Source organism: Schistocerca cancellata, chromosome 9 (genome assembly GCF_023864275.1).
Source record: "Schistocerca cancellata isolate TAMUIC-IGC-003103 chromosome 9, iqSchCanc2.1, whole genome shotgun sequence".
Lineage (NCBI taxonomy): Eukaryota > Metazoa > Arthropoda > Insecta > Orthoptera > Acrididae > Schistocerca > Schistocerca cancellata.
Window position 1 is genome coordinate 348,025,866 of NC_064634.1, and position 16,312 is coordinate 348,042,177.

Sequence of the window (16,312 nt, forward strand, 5' to 3'; positions counted from 1 at the left end):
TCAGTTTTTGAGTAGTAGTAAATGTTTTACACCATTTGTACGTCCAAACAGCGCAACAGCAATAAACACATAAGTGAATCCGCGTTTGGAAGAAGGTAATACATTGTGATGAGTACCCAGGGTTGACAGTACTGTACAGTAAGACACACAAACACGACGAAAACCAACGTAGCCTACAACACTACTCGAACCACACCTAATAGTAGGTAGAGTACTGTGAGGAAGACATCATAATACCCTGCCGACACATATGACCGAGTGCCAATGCAACGACTGTACTAATATCCGCAACCAAGCGTCGCGCTGTCCTATCTATAAACAAGTGTTTACGTCGCAAAGTATGCGTTTACGGACTCACGTTTACTCGAATTATTTTTCTTGTTTCGATGGGTATTTAAACCTTTCAGCCTATTCGACTCTTTTTTTTTTTCAACATCCTAAAGTACTTTGAGTGCCGCTCACAAGGAAACCTCTTATTTTAAGGAGAAAAATCAAAACACACTTTCAAGATATCAGTCGCAGCAATCGATCCCACGTGAAAATTTAGGCCATAATTCTGACAGTATGCAGTTATGATCTTCTGAACGTACAGCTTTTAAACATCGCACGCACCGGTTGTTTATCTTTCGCTCGGGCCCACCGCAATCACGTAAAGCCCGGACGCGAAGAACTGTACAGCGCAGTGACAACCAGAAAGCTCCTATTCACGAGGTGGTGAAGGTGAGGGAAGAAGAGGGAGGCGTGAACACATCTGCCCAATGTGTTTTGAAATATATTTCGAGAAAAAATGTTGTTCTGTGCGAAAAATACATAGGTAGCATAATATGAATTCATAATGTTAACTTCATGCACGTAGTCGTTTACTACATGGTGGTTATTATTAAATTTCACAACTTGAGGGCGCCCGCATGAAGAGCGAGTGATCATAGAGCAATTAAACTTTGAGGAAACATTTATAAGGACATGCAGAAGAGAACTAACGAATAAAACGCTGAAAGAAACACTTTGTAACTTCCACATGAGAGGATAACGTTTAGTAACTGCGTACCATTTTTACGTTCTAGGTTACAACTGTTGCCTTGTTGTTGTGGTGTTCAGTCCTGAGACTGGTTTGATGCAGCTCTCCATGCTACTCTATCCTGTGCAAGCTTCTTCATCTCCCAGTACCTACTGCAACCTACATCCTTCTGAATCTGCTTAGTGTATTCATCTCTAGGTCTCCCCCTACGATTTTTACCCTCCACGCTGCCCTCCAATACTAAATTGGTGATCCCTTGATGCCTCAGAACATGTCCTACCAACCGATCCCTTCTTCTGGTCAAGTTGTACCACAAACTTCTCTTTTACCCAATCCTATTCAACTGTTGCCTAACGTGACGATCATCTGCATTCACGACAGCCTGGAACCGCACTAGAGATTACTGTACTGCTGCCGGAAACTTCGCCGGTGGGAGGTTGGCTACCTATCCCACTACTCTCATCTTCTACCTCCAACGTGTCTTACTGACCCGTTGATAAACCCTGTCCTTGGGCTTATCCCACAGTCAGAAATCACACGGGTTCAAATCTGGTGACCTTGGTGGCCACGCATTTGGAAAGCTCGGCTAATGATTCGATTTTCTCCAAATGTTTCACGGAGTAACAGAGTGATCTCATGAGCAATGTGAGGTTGATCGCTACTGTGCATCAGAACAGTTGACTCAAAAGTATCTCTCTCTTGTAGGGTAGGAATCACATGTTGGTGAAGCGGATCACAGTAACGTGTGCCATTCACGGTGAATTTCCTTGGTACTGGTGCATAACGGAAAGTCATGCTCCTTACACTACTGACAACGCAAATCACACAGCGTACAGTCTGAACATCATTCCTCATTGTTTTGCGGCTAGTGCTTGGGAACATCGATTACGCTTGGGTACGCGTAAAATCATTGTGAGACGCGACCAAAGGAGTGTTCTACTCAGACTCTCGGGGGCTTTCGGCACCTTCTCGATTGAAGCACTATGTGTGGTACTGGGAATTTTCCTTATAGATACTACAATTCGCCACAGAGCAGCCTACTGGCTGAAGAGGGCAAGACGCAACAAGATAACAGAAATAACTGGACAAGATGTAACTGACAAACGGAAACTAAACAAGTAGAAAAATGCCTCATGGCAGCTAGAATGGGACCCAACTAATAAGGGAATACGGGTCTACTCTTTCTTTGCCAGTATCCGATAGCGGATTAATTTGAAGTACATAAACCCAACACGTGGTCTAGTGCACTTTCTCACGGGCCGCGGCCTGTATTCTACGCATCTCCACTCGTTGGCCTGTAACAGATTCACAATTGAGTCTGTAATGAGAACGGCACACATGATCACACAGTGCTCATCTACGATGCCCTTGGGCACATAAGACCGAGTTTATGGAAGCAGGATATAGAATATACACAACATCGCAGACGAATTTTCGCGAGCACTAGATGCGGCATGCAAACAGGATACACCATACGCTAGAATAAGACAAGCTCCACATCTCACAGATCAGCGGTATATAGTAAGCTAGACAGGTACAAACACAGACTCTGACTCGCATGCTATGTCACACACAAGAAGTGAATACGAGATACACATACAAACATAGTAGAAGTGAGCTAAGGTATCCAACGCTAAATCGTGTCAATCTGAAAATGTAATTCTCTATGTAGTTGGTAGCTATTCCATTTCATAGCATGTAACATTATGTGAAGATGTGACATTTCTTCTTCTTTCGCTGCATCAGGTGTGACTGGCTCAAAGTTTTACCGAGCCCTTGCACCTGATACAGCTAACTAGGACATATTAAATCAACTCCCAATCTTCACTGTTACCTTAAGTTTGGAAACACATTCTACCTAATTAATCAATGCATTATTAATTATTACCACAGTCAAGACAACATAAGTAACAGATATAACTACACACATGGAAGGTATAAAGGGAAGAGCTGTCACATCACATCCAAGTCAAACTGCCATCTCCTGTTTCTTCCATGAAATAGACTTTAAATTTTAATTTAAAATACATCTAAAACGTATTACGTATCTTATTTATTATTCTTATCTATGTTAGCAACAAATTTAAGAAATGTATACGTTTGTGCTTTTTTATATATTTTGGTTGTTATTTTTTGATTTATCCTTCTAAAATTCTCAAGACAAAAAAAGTAACAAGACTGAATTTGTGTAACAAGTAAAATCGCAAAATGTAAGTCCTGCTATATAACAACAGGCAACAGCTCTTTACTTGAGAAATATACAGTGTGTAAATTTTAAGTTGACAAACCAGAATAGCTCGAAAAATAAGTGTAAACGTAGGCTTCCCCGGCCGTCGGCGCAGTCAATAAAATTCTTCTTCGTAAATTTTGATTCGCTAAATCTAAAACTCTCCCTCTCTCCCCAGATGGTGGGGTTTGAGAGAGAGGAATTAGAGTTTCACCACGAAAAAAACAAAACTTATCAGAATCTGCGGAAAAATTAATATTTGGGTCAACATTTGTAAAATTGTAATTCCTCTCTCTCAGTCTCCACCCCATGGGGAGAGAGGGAGAGTTTTAGTTTTAGTGAATCAAAATTTACGAAGTGAATAAGAATTTTTATTTATCCATAACCATTTTCCATGCAAAAATGAGAACATGGATTTTCTTGGATTACAGCGCCAACTACCAAGAATGAAAACAAATGTTTAAGACAAAATGTACGTAGTTTTTTATGTAGAATCTGATTCTACATTAAAAATGGTGGTTCCCATTTGAAATTTTAAAGTTTCCTGCCGCCCCACCCACAGGGGGCTGGGGTGGTGGGCTAATTTTAGCACCAGCAGATGTCCCCCTCGAAAATAATCAACTTTGGATTCTACACACTTTTTCGTGTGAAGCTTATTTTTCGAGTTATTCAGGTTTGTCAACTTAAAATTTACACCCTGTATAAATAAATACTCGCATGGTAAATAGTTTCCCGTCCACACAGGCGAAAGTTTAATTGTAACCACCCTCTGTTGTTCTGAAAGCACTCTCGTCCTGGTATTTTGCAATTATATATGCACCTCAGAATCAAAATGAGTAAACCTAAGCAACTGAAGAATTGTTACGAAATGAAATTAAGATTTTCCGTTTACAATTTGATCATGCTAATCACGTTGAAGTATAGCGGATCTCCTGCAAATGAATTTCACTTTAAAAGTGTCCGCTTCACAATCCAAAGAAAATAACGCACAACAGCGACGTTAATACTCAATAAGCGCTGCCCTACTTCTTTAATAACACTGTCATTCCTTACATTCCTTTAAATTGCATTCGTGAATCGCAATATAAAAATGTTCAAAGGAGAGAGATGTTGGGCACCAGCAACAGTTTAGAAGTCGCGCACTCTAACAAAATGAACAAAGCTTGTTACCGATGACAGGATAGTATTTCACAAACCACTTACTCACTCCGTTGTGCAATACTACTTACTCGGTCACTAAGCAGCTGCAATGGGGCGGGGCGAGTGACAGACAACCAGTGCCCACCAAATTTAATAGCTGCACATTCAGAAGGTCACAAGTACGTATTGTCAGAATAATGGCCCAAATTTTCGCGCGGGGTCGATTGCTGGGACTGACATCTTGCAAGTGTGCTTTCATCTCCTTAAACTGTGAGGCCAACTTGTTGATATTTCTTTGTCAGAGAAATCAGTGAACCTTGTCCCACCAAAATTTTTTTCCGATGTTATCCTGATCTCTTGTGCTTGTCGACCGCGGTGGTGTAGTGCTAAGACTTTGATTTTGAATTTGGTGGACGGCGGTTCAGTTCCCCATCCAGCGATTCAGATTTAGGTTTTCGATAATTTCCCTAAATCGCTTAAGGTGAATATCGTTGCAAGGAAAGGACCGATTCCCTTCCCTATGCTTCGGCAGTCCCAGCTTGTGCTCCGTCTGTAATGACCTCGTCATCGACGCGACGTTAAATCCTAATCTTCCTTTTGGTTCAAATGGTTCTGAGCACTATGGGACTTAACTGCTGTGGTCATCAGTCCCCTAGAACTTAGAACTACTTAAACCTAACTAACCTAAGTACAGCACACACATCCATGCCCGAGGCAGGATTCGAACCTGCAACCGCAGCGGTCACGCGGTTCCAGACTGTAGCGCCTAGAACCGCACGGCCACTCCGGCCGGCTAATCTTCCTTTCCCTGACTTACTGTCAAGTAGCTTCGTTATAAAACTTGTCAGCTCTGTCATTTCTGGTTTTATAGATTTATAAATAGGTGGTGCTGATGCTCTTCCTCACATTGGTATGGTTCCCTTTGGTCGCTCAGGGCGAAATTGTAGACTAAATCTGCAATAAGCTTGACATATTCGGCTGGTAAATATCTCTAAAACTAGTCCATTTGACGAAGTAACACGGCGCCACCGATTGACGAAAGCAGAGCGCGTGCAGAAGGGTACAGAAGTCGCTTTTCCATCGATGCGAACGCGAAAGGCAAAAAGGACAGGAAATACCTAATACTGACTCGAAGTACTTTAGATCAACAGTTTTAAAATGATCTAATGAATAAAAATTTTTAATATAAAAAAATTATCTGCCTAGATCGCAATTTATATTATACGATTAAAACATGTTGAATAGTTTCGGTTGCGTCAAACATCCATCTCTTGATCGTTAAAATCATAAAAACGATTGAATATGCACTGAAAAATATCATCATTAACAACATTCACGCAATGACATGCGTTCGTTTTACGGGACAATAAGAATAGCACAGTAGCTGTTAAAAGGGTAAACGACATCGAGCCAGATTGTAAACCGCGATGTAGCAAGGTGGAGGTAATGAAGACGGGAAATGGTCACTTGCATGGTTAAAAATTGCATCAAAAGCCCATGATGTACAATTGTACAGCAGACAATCTGCATTTGATGCAATTTTTACTTATGCAAGTAGGCGGCCTCTGTGGCCGAGCGGTTCAAGGCGCTTCAGTCCGGAACCGCGCTGCTGCTGCGGCCGCAGGTACGAATCCTGCCTGGGGCATGGATGTGTGTGATGTCCTTAGGTTAGTTAGGATTAGGTAGTTCTAAGTCTTGGGGACTGATGACCTCAGCTATCAAGTCCCTTAGTGCTTAGAGCCGTTTTGAACTTATGGCAGTGACTATTTCCCTTCCTGCCGGCCGCTGAAGCCGAACGGCTCTACGCGGTTCAGCCCAGACTGGCGCTGCTGCTGTGGTTGCAGGTTCGAATCCTGCCTCGGGCATGGATGTGTGTGCAGTCCTTAGGTTAGTTACGTTTAAGTAGTTCTAAGCCTAGGGGACTGATGACCTCACATATCAAGTCCCATAGTGCTTAGGGCCATTTGAACCATTTCCCTTCTTTATTACCTCCAGCTTGCCACATCGTGGTTTACAATCTGGGTCTCTGTCGTTTACGCTTGTAACAGCTACTGTGCTACTTGACCCATAAAACGAAGGGACACCATTGCATGAATGTTGCTAATGATGATGTTATTGAAAATGTAAGTTGTGGTCGAGGCAGTTTAAGTTTTTTATACATTAAAAATTTTTACTCAGTAAATTACGTTAAGAGTGATGACTCCTTTACGAGAACGCCAGGTTTCACTAATTACAAAGTGGATAGTGAGGTGTTATTAGGAATGGAATGTTTTAACCGTCGAGCCATCTCATTCGTTTATTGCTCTCAACGTTTGCCGTATTTTGTCGTCCATTCGAAGAACTCTCTTCGGAAAGGAACCTGGCACAGAGATCCAACACGGCAGCGGGAACTGTGAAATACGAGAGCCGGGGCGACATGATGGCGCCCTAAACAAGGTCGTAAGTTCACTTGGCTGTTTACGCATGAACAGGGGCAGTCAGCGGAACTTTTCCTCGCCGAACAGTCCAGAACAGATGACCTGCAGGCGCGTCTGAATCGACAGGCTCAAGAACATTGTGCCTTGCAGTCAACAATCTAAAAGCTACAGACGGAGCGTTTCAAGAAGAGCCGCGTAGTTGTTCAGTCGTCAAGCACAGGTAATGAACACGATCAATTTTTGCAGGTAGTCTGTGACAACAGTTTCCTCTTTTGTGACCAAATGGAACTATACATTTGCAGAGACCTTTTCAAGTTTCACGTGTGTATGTTGTATATAAGCAACAAATGAAAATTTGTACAAGGCCAGGATCCGAACCCGGTCTCCTGCTCAATAAGCAGATGCGCTAAACACTATGCCATCCTGGCACAGTGTTTTTACATAACTGTACAAGCTACATGGGAATTCCTATTGAGGAGGGAGGCATGCTACGGTAGTCCGTGCAGGGTGGCGTAGTGGCCAGCACATGTGCCTAGTGAGCAGGAGACCTGGGTGCGAATCCCGGCCGTGATACAAATTTTCATTCACGACTACTCTTTGCATATATATTTCTCTTTAGTATCTGGAAAATACTCTTTGTGGATTTCATACGCAGACAGTTGACCATCAGATCGTCAGCGCTCAAGATAAAGTGAAGTAATTCATGAAATTTGACATGATCCTGTGTTTCAATTTGTAGAATTCTCTCAGCTTGTGAACAAGAGCAATTTTTTATTTGATTAATTATTTCGCTCAGTGATTATTATTTTCAGATCAGTCTGCCTTAATGAAATGGCTCAAAAATCATGAAATCTAGAGCACAAAATAGCAGTGTCAAAAAATATATACAACAAGGTAAACCTCGAAGACAGACAACTGTCCTTGATCCACACCGAAGGAGGCACGTTGTCCCTCACACACGGGTTACATACAGTTGTTTGTGGCATCACTTAACGTCACGCTCGTTCTACATTCATTGTAATGGCCCAAAAATGGATGTCGCAGTTCAACTCCCAGTCGTCTACAGTTCAGGCTACAATGAGCTGACAGCTGCAGGTTGGTACAGCTGTCACTACCAATGTTGTTTTAAGCAACCCGCAATGTTATATCTCGCCTTGGAAAATTACGTGCGAGATTTTCATATTCTCTCCCTCGCTACCTGCAAACTATTAGTGGTACAGAAAAATGCACAGGATTTTTTTGTAGGAAATTTAATGCAGTTATATTTTGTACTTTGAATACGGTTACGCTCGAGGCCATGGTTTACGAGTTAGTTAGTAAAAACACTCAGAAGTGACCTTGTAACGGACCTCCACGCCCACACTCATTCCTTACAAGTCAGCACTTTTAGTATGTGGTTCGAGCCACTCCCACCTACCACTACACAAAAATTTCCGGCTACACAAACTGTTCCTGATATTCGACCTTTTTTGGTCTATATTAATTGGGCTACTACGCCACCAGCATAGTCGGCTACTTCGTTAACATTATTAACTCAAAAGTGCCCGAGAGTGCAATAGAAAAAACGGCATTTTATAAAAAGATCTGTCCTCTGCCTTACGGCAGATCTTGTCATGGGGGAAGCCTCGTCAGAGAGGTCCACCGCATGAGCGGCTATGGAAGTGATTCCAGTGGTGGTTTCCGTTGTCTTCCACTGATGATGATAAAATGATAATGAGGAGGAAATCTTCGACCCAGCCGGGAATCGAGCCCGGGCCCCTTGGCGTGACAGACTGCCGCGGTGACCACTCAGCTATCGGGGCGGACGCATTTTCTGAACAATACACTAAAACTGATTACGCTGACAACTTGATCCACACTTAACACTTACAAACATAATAGTTTCGTAGACAGAAGACCTGACGAATGCAGCGATGCAATTGTTTATTTTATGCTGTTAAATTCACAAAACTGTTAGGCAAAATTTACAAAAACGTCAGATTTATAGCTTATTAAGCCGGTGGCGTAATAAGGCCAGTCAATGAAGACCAAAATAGGTAGAATGTGGGAAATAATTCGTGCAGTTGCTTATCTTTGTACAGTGGTAGGAGCAATTGTCATGAACAACATCCTAGGTATCCTGACAAGTGGGAGCTGAGTGTGTGTAGGTGGTGGTGGGAGGGGTGGGGGGTGGGGTTGACTGAAGGTCGCTTTTGTACATTTTTCTTGAATAACTGGAAAACTATGGCCTCTAGTGAAAACGTATTCCACGACAAAAATGTCTAGGTTGAATTTCCTACAGGAAGGTCCTGTTCATTTCTTCTGTTTGCGCGTAGCAAGGGAGGGGAAATGAAAATCTCGCGGGCGGTTTTGTACGTTGGATTCACAATTTCGGGTTGCATAAAACGACATCGGTAGGGGTAGCTGAATCACCCCGTATACGTTTGCAGTCACCGGCATGTTGTCTACACCCTCGGGCATGGGTGTATGTGTTTGTCCTTAGGATAATTTAGGTTAAGTAGTGTGTAAGCTTAGGGACTGATGGCCTTAGCAGTTAAGTCCCATATAATTTCACACACATTTGAACATTTTTTTCCTTAGAAATCAACAAGTCCATTTTATTCCCCCCAATCCGAATTTACGCTCCGCCTGTAATGAACTCGGCGTCGACTGGCCGTTAAATTCTAACCTTTCTTCCTTTCCTCCTTCCAGAAATGGATCACCGCTTATTTCTCTCGAGAAATAACAAGAGGAGGTTCCGAACTTAACAACTCTATCCGAATGCGAAATCCTCATCGCTATTATCGGAAGTGATAAATGATGTTAGTTAGTTGTCTGTCTGCATCTCTCCCCCAATGAACCGCGCTAATCAAATTGTATGCAGCGGAATAAATTAACTCTAATTTTCGACCCCCCCCCCCCCCAGCCCCAATGGATCAACGGTTGAGAGTAATCACATAGTTTCGTTAATTATGAACAGGGATGACAAGCTATCAGATGAAATCAAAGTTGCGATAAATTTCTGAGTTTACCACCACAATTTGATTTCGTTGGAAACATTATCAAGTAATTCAGTGAAATTTATTCCCGATGCAACGACAATAATGATAAACTCAAAACAAGATAACAGTGAAGTGACTTACAGCTGGCAAATTTCAGGAAGGGAGGCACGTGACGGTAACATCAGCTCTGTAAAAAGTTTAAAAAAAACTTACTCAAATCCGCGACTGGACAACAGTGACTGCATTCGTGTTTGGAATATGAGTGAAGTCGTCGTGTAACTGTGCCAGCCCTAGTGACCAGGTGGAACCTACCTGTGCAGTTACTGACGTTTACTCACTTCATCGTGACATATACCGCCGCTTCTGCCCGTAAACCTCACCATCGTTGGAGAGTGAATGCGCTGACTGCGGGAGGCACATATCTGTGTATCTCCGCTTGGAGCGTCGCTACTGCAAAGTGTCCCAGCTGCGTACGGTACCCGAAGTGTCTCTATCGAGTGTAAGACGCGAAGTGACTCTACTGCAAATACAGGCCGATGTGTCCTCTCTGCAAGCAGAGCCTATAGTCGCTGCACTCAGAGCAAAATTCAAATCAAATGATTCAAATGGCTCCAAGCTCTATTTGACTTAACATCTGACGTCATCAGTCCCCTAGACTTAGAACTGCCAGAGGCAGGATTCGAACCTGCGACCGTAGCAGTAACGCGGTTCCAGACTGAAACGCCTAGAACGACTCGGCCACAACGCCCGGCGAGAAAAATCCGAAATGAAATTGAAGGAGCAGAGAGAGCCAGCTTTGTGGACATTTCCCACGTCTCAAGCAGCAATTGTCAATCAGAAAGTAACATTTTTGTTCCACCAACGCAAAATCGAGCAGACGCCGCTGTACTCCCACCACCGTACGAGAAGTGTAGCCCTTCCAATCAAGTGTACTGGAAACCCCCCCCCCCCAATCCAGACGTCTTATAAGGGACCTTTGGGCGCAGTTTTCTAGCGTGGGAACATAATGAGAGAAAAGAAAAGAAAAGGGAAAAATGATGTGCTACACGCCGAACAGATGGCCGATGTATGTGACCGTCATTCCCAAGGACTGCCTGTGCCTGTTATAAAGCTCTGGATATCGATATCAAGTTTTCTTTTAACAAGGGCTTAAAAAACTGGCCCTGTTGTTTACCAAATCCTCTTTTCACCAGGGAAACGTTTCGCAGACGTTCTTAGCAGAAAAAGGTTGCAGACTGCCCCTGGCTGACAAAGTCTCTCCAGGAAGCCTGCAGAGGACAATGCGCAGCATCTGCCTGGTTCTGGCAACAAAGGCCGACGCATAACAGCGGGGGTTGCCCTCGCTTCTCTGATGGTGGCACAGCACGCAGCAATCACCTGAACTCGTACCCAGTACATGCAATGAAACATCTCCTGATGTCTAGCTGGAAGAAAAGGGAATAATCACGTACGCAATCACTGTTGTTGTATTTCAATTGAAAATAAATGTGCATTTAGGCAGTTTCCCCGATTTAGAATGGATTTAATTTGGAATGTAGTTGATTCAGATACCCATTTGACTCTAATTTTCAAATAAAAATGTGGCTGATTTGGGTAATAACTTATCGCTAGAATGAAAAGAGGCTTGGTATTCTGCTTTGCCGCTTTTCACGACGAACGGACGGGTACCGGCAATAATAATGCTAGAGGAGGTGAACCGTAGCTTTTCTCCACAGTTCCTGTGATTTCCTTTCGCTACCATATACAGGGGATGGAAGATTATCATAGCACTAAAACTACACTGGTGTCCATCAAAACTGCAACGCTCTGATGGCACTGTGCAACAAATTTACGATTTAAGAATGATTAGTATTTCCGTGCAACCGCTTAAAGCAGGTAGGAGATACGCCATCTACAGTCTATGCATAAGGAAAGATTACGCAGCAGGTTTCTAATTCAGGAACCCCATTTGAATGTTGTTTGCTTGAGACAAGATCGAGTTATCCCACGTGTAAGAAGGAGGAATGTCCAACACCAAGGGCCTGAATTCAATGTGGCTTATCGACACTGCGATTTATTACTGCTCGCGTTTTGTGGGATCTCACGAAAGTCATGCGCACGTGGAATGAATGGTTTCAAGAGGGCCATGCTCGACATCATTCTGGATCTCAACGGCCCTGGGCGACTAGCCCACAAATGTCGTGCGAATATGGAATGAATGGTTTCAAGAGGGCCGTGCTCAACGTCAGGCAGGATTTCAACGGCCCTGCGCGACTAGCGCGCGAGAGGACACACATATTATTCGCTCAGGCGTGCAAGACTATGCAGCGACGTCTTGTCCATTGAGTCAGGAAATGTGTTCGCTGGCAGCAACATAGGTATCAACACGAAATACGCGGCGACGTTTGGAACGCCACAAATTGTCAACACGGCTCTCAGTGTTGCGTCTCGCCTTGAGGCGGTATCAGAGACAGGAGCATCGATAGGAGCATCGACAGTGGTGTGTGCCTAACGACTTCACTGGAAATAGGCGTCTCTTGAGACCAGTGTCATTTCTGCGCACAGCTTCATGATGAACTTGCCAGTGAGTGGAGGCTCAGAGAAGAACATATCATGTCAAACTGCCCTCATCATCGTCATATGGCCTCAGCAGCTAACGTGATGTTACGGGGTACACAACGCGATTACCTCCGGTTATTACGTGAGGCAATTTGGACAGCACGTGCAATATACCTGACGTGTTAATGCCAGTTGCTGTGAACCATCATCGGTGTTTCCATGACGTTATCTTTCGAACAGATAATGTTAGAATGCATATAGCCTGTGCTGTCCAGACCGACCTCGACAGAGAGGGTGTTCGAGTGTTTCCCTGACCATCACATGCTGTAGATTCGTCACTTATTATACCTTTAACTGCTAGAGGGGTACATATCCGCGCATAGTCGCCCTGCCTCCATGCTAACGAAGTGTACAAGGTGGTCAGAAACAGTCTGAGAACATTATAAGGATGTTGCAGGGGAGGTAGTGCACACAAGTAACTGTTAAGAAGAAGTATCGATAGGCTGCGCCGTTTTCGAGCTATTTAGCGTCGAAGTTAGCCAATAAGGTCGCTACGCGCGCAGACGCAAGCAGCCTGCCAGATGCAGTTAACGTCAGTTACTCTCAAAGCGCATTTTACAGCGCACGAGACTGGTCAGCTTTAGGCACGTAGTCGACCCTTACTGAAATAGCTTGTCCAATTTTTATATCGCTCTGTTGTCCAGTTTTAAGAAACCAAAGGAAGAACACGTTTAGCGACATCTTATGTGGCGGGACGCTTGAATTTGTGCGCGCGGCGGCCTGATTGGCTCACTTAAATACTAATTTACTCAGAAAGGGCGCAATCGAATTTTTTCTTAATAATAATTACAAGCTTCCCAGACCATTTCTGACTATTTCACTTCCACTATTTACATGAAAGAAGAACAAATACAGTAGCTATAGGTCGTAACAACAGGCAAGGTACACAAAAACTTAAGCAAATGGCTCTGAGCACTATGGGACTCAACTGCTGAGGTCATTAGTCCCCTAGAACTTAGAACTAGTTAAACCTAACTAACCTAAGGACATCACAAACATCCATGCCCGAGGCAGGATTCGAACCTGCGACCGTAGCGGTCTTGCGGTTCCAGACTGCAGCGCCTTTAACCGCACGACCACTTCGGACGGCAAAAAAAAAAAAGAAAAAAAGAAAAACTTAAGCCAAACTGCAAAGAAATGAGATGGAATTTAGGTTCAGTGATGGTTTGAGGGCCTTGAAGCGGAATCACTAAGGAGATGTATATACACTATATGACCAGAAGTATCTCGACACCTGGCTGAAAATTACTTACACCTTCTTGGCGCACTCCATCGGTAATGCTGGAATTCAATATGGTGTTGGCCCACCATTAGCCTTGGTGACAGCATTCACTCTCGCAGGCATACGTTCTATCAGGTGCTGGAAGGTTTCTTGAGGAATGGCAGCCCATTCTTCACAGAGTGCTGCACTGAGGAGAGGTATCGATGTCGGTCGGTGAGGCCTGGCACGAAGTCGGCCTTCCAAAACATCCCAAAGGTGTTCTATAGGATTCAGGTCAGGACACTGTGCAGGCCAGTCCATTACAGGGAAGTTATTGTCATATAACCACTCCGATACTGGCCCTGCATTATGAACAGGTGCTCGATCGTGTTGAAAGATGCAATCGCCATCCCGGAATCGCTCTTCAACAGTGGGAAGCAAGAAGGTGTTTAGAACATCAGTTTAGGCCTGTGCTGTGATAGTGCCACGCAAAACAACAAGGAGTGCAAGACCCCTCCATGAAAAACACGAGCACACCATAACACACCGCTTCCGAATTTTACTGTTGGCACTACACACACTAGCAGACGATGTTCACCGGGTATTCGTCATACCCTCACCCTGCCATCAGATCGCCACAGTGTGTATCGCGGTTCGTCACTCCACACAACGTTTTTTCACTGTTCAGTCGTACAATGTTTGCGCTCCTTACACCATGCGAGACGTCGTTTGGCATTTACCGGGGCGATGTGTGGCTTATGAGCATCTGCTCGACCATGAAATCCAAGTTTTCTCACCTCCCACCTAACTGTCATAGTACTTGCAGTGGATCCTGATGCAGTTTACAATTCCTGTATGATGGTCTAGATAGATGTCTGCCTATTACACATTACGACACTTTTAACTGTCGCCGGTCGCTGTCGGTCAACAGACGAGGTCAGCCTGTACGCTTTTGTGCTGTACGTGTCCCCTCACGTTTCCACTTCCCTATCACATCGGAAGCAGTGGGAGTAGAGACGTTTAGGAGTGTGGAAATCTCGCGTACGCTCGTCTTACACAAGTGACACCTAATCACCTGACTACGTCCGAAGTCCATGAGTTCTGCTCTTTCTCGATCTCTAATGACTACTGATGTCGCTGATATGGAGTACCGGGTAGTAGGTGGCAGCACAATGCACCTAATATGAAAACCGTATGTTTTTGGGGATGTCCGGATACTTTTGATCACATAGTATACGTATCGAACACACCTCCTTCTGCCATTCTCTCTCTTCATCTCCACCTTCTCCTTTTCATTTCATCTCAGCCTCATTTTTGAGATTTTAAATATGTACCCCCCCCCCCCCCCCCCCCACGAACCATGGACCTTGCCGTTGGTGGGGAGGCTTGCGTGCCTCAGCGATACAGATAGCCGTACCATAGGTACAACCACAACGGAGGGGTATCTGTTGAGAGGCCAGACAAACGTGTGGTTCCTGAAGAGGGGCAGCAGCCTTTTCAGTAGTTGCAAGGGCAACAGTCTGGATGATTGACTGATCTGGCCTTGTAACAATAACCAAAACGGCCTTGCTGTGCTGGCACTGCGAACGGCTGAAAGCAAGGGGAAACTACGGCCATAATTTTTCCCGAGGGCATGCAGCTTTACTGTATGATTAAATGATGATGGCATCCTCTTGGGTAAAATATTCTGGAGGTAAAATAGTCCCCCATTCGGATCTCCGGGCGGGGACTACTCAAGAGGATGTCGTTATCAGGAGAAAGAAAACTGGCGTTCTACGGATCGGAGCGTGGAATGTCAGATCCCTTAATCGGGCAGGTAGGTTAGAAAATTTGAAAAGGGAAATGGATAGGTTAAAGTTAGATATAGTGGGAATTAGTGAAGTTCGGTGGCAGGAGGAACAAGACTTCTGGTCAGGTGACTACTGGGTTATAAACACAAACTCAAATAGGGGTAATGCAGGAGTAGGTTTAATAATGAATAGGAAAATAGGAACGCGGGTAAGCTACTACAAACAGCATAGTGAACGCATTATTGTGGCCAAGATAGATACGAAGCCCACACCTACTACAGTAGTACAAGTTTATATGCCAACTAGCTCTGCAGATGACGAAGAAATTGAAGAAATGTATGATGAAATAAAAGAAATTATTCAGATAGTGAAGGGAGACGAAAATTTAATAGTCATAGGTGACTGGAATTCGAGTGTAGGAAAGGGGAGAGAAGGAAACGTAGTAGGTGAATATGGATTGGGGCTAAGAAATGAAAGAGGAAGCCGCCTGGTAGAATTTTGCACAGAGCACAACTTAATCATAGCTAACACTTGGTTCAAGAATCATGATAGAAGGTTGTATACATGGAAGAACCCTAGAGATACTAAAAGGTATCAGATAGATTATATAATGGTAAGACAGAGATTTAGGAACCAGGTTTTAAATTGTAAGACATTTCCAGGGGCAGATGTGGACTCTGACCACAATCTATTGGTTATGACCTGTAGATTAAAACTGAAGAAACTGCAAAAAGGTGGGAATTTAAGGAGATGGGACCTGGATAAACTGAAAGAACCAGAGGTTGTAGAGAGTTTCAGGGAGAGCATAAGGGAACAATTGACAGGAATGGGGGAAAGAAATACAGTAGAAGAAGAATGGGTAGCTTTGAGGGATGAAGTAGTGAAGGCAGCAGAGGATCAAGTAGGTAAAAAGATGAGGGCTGGTAGAAATCCTTGGGTT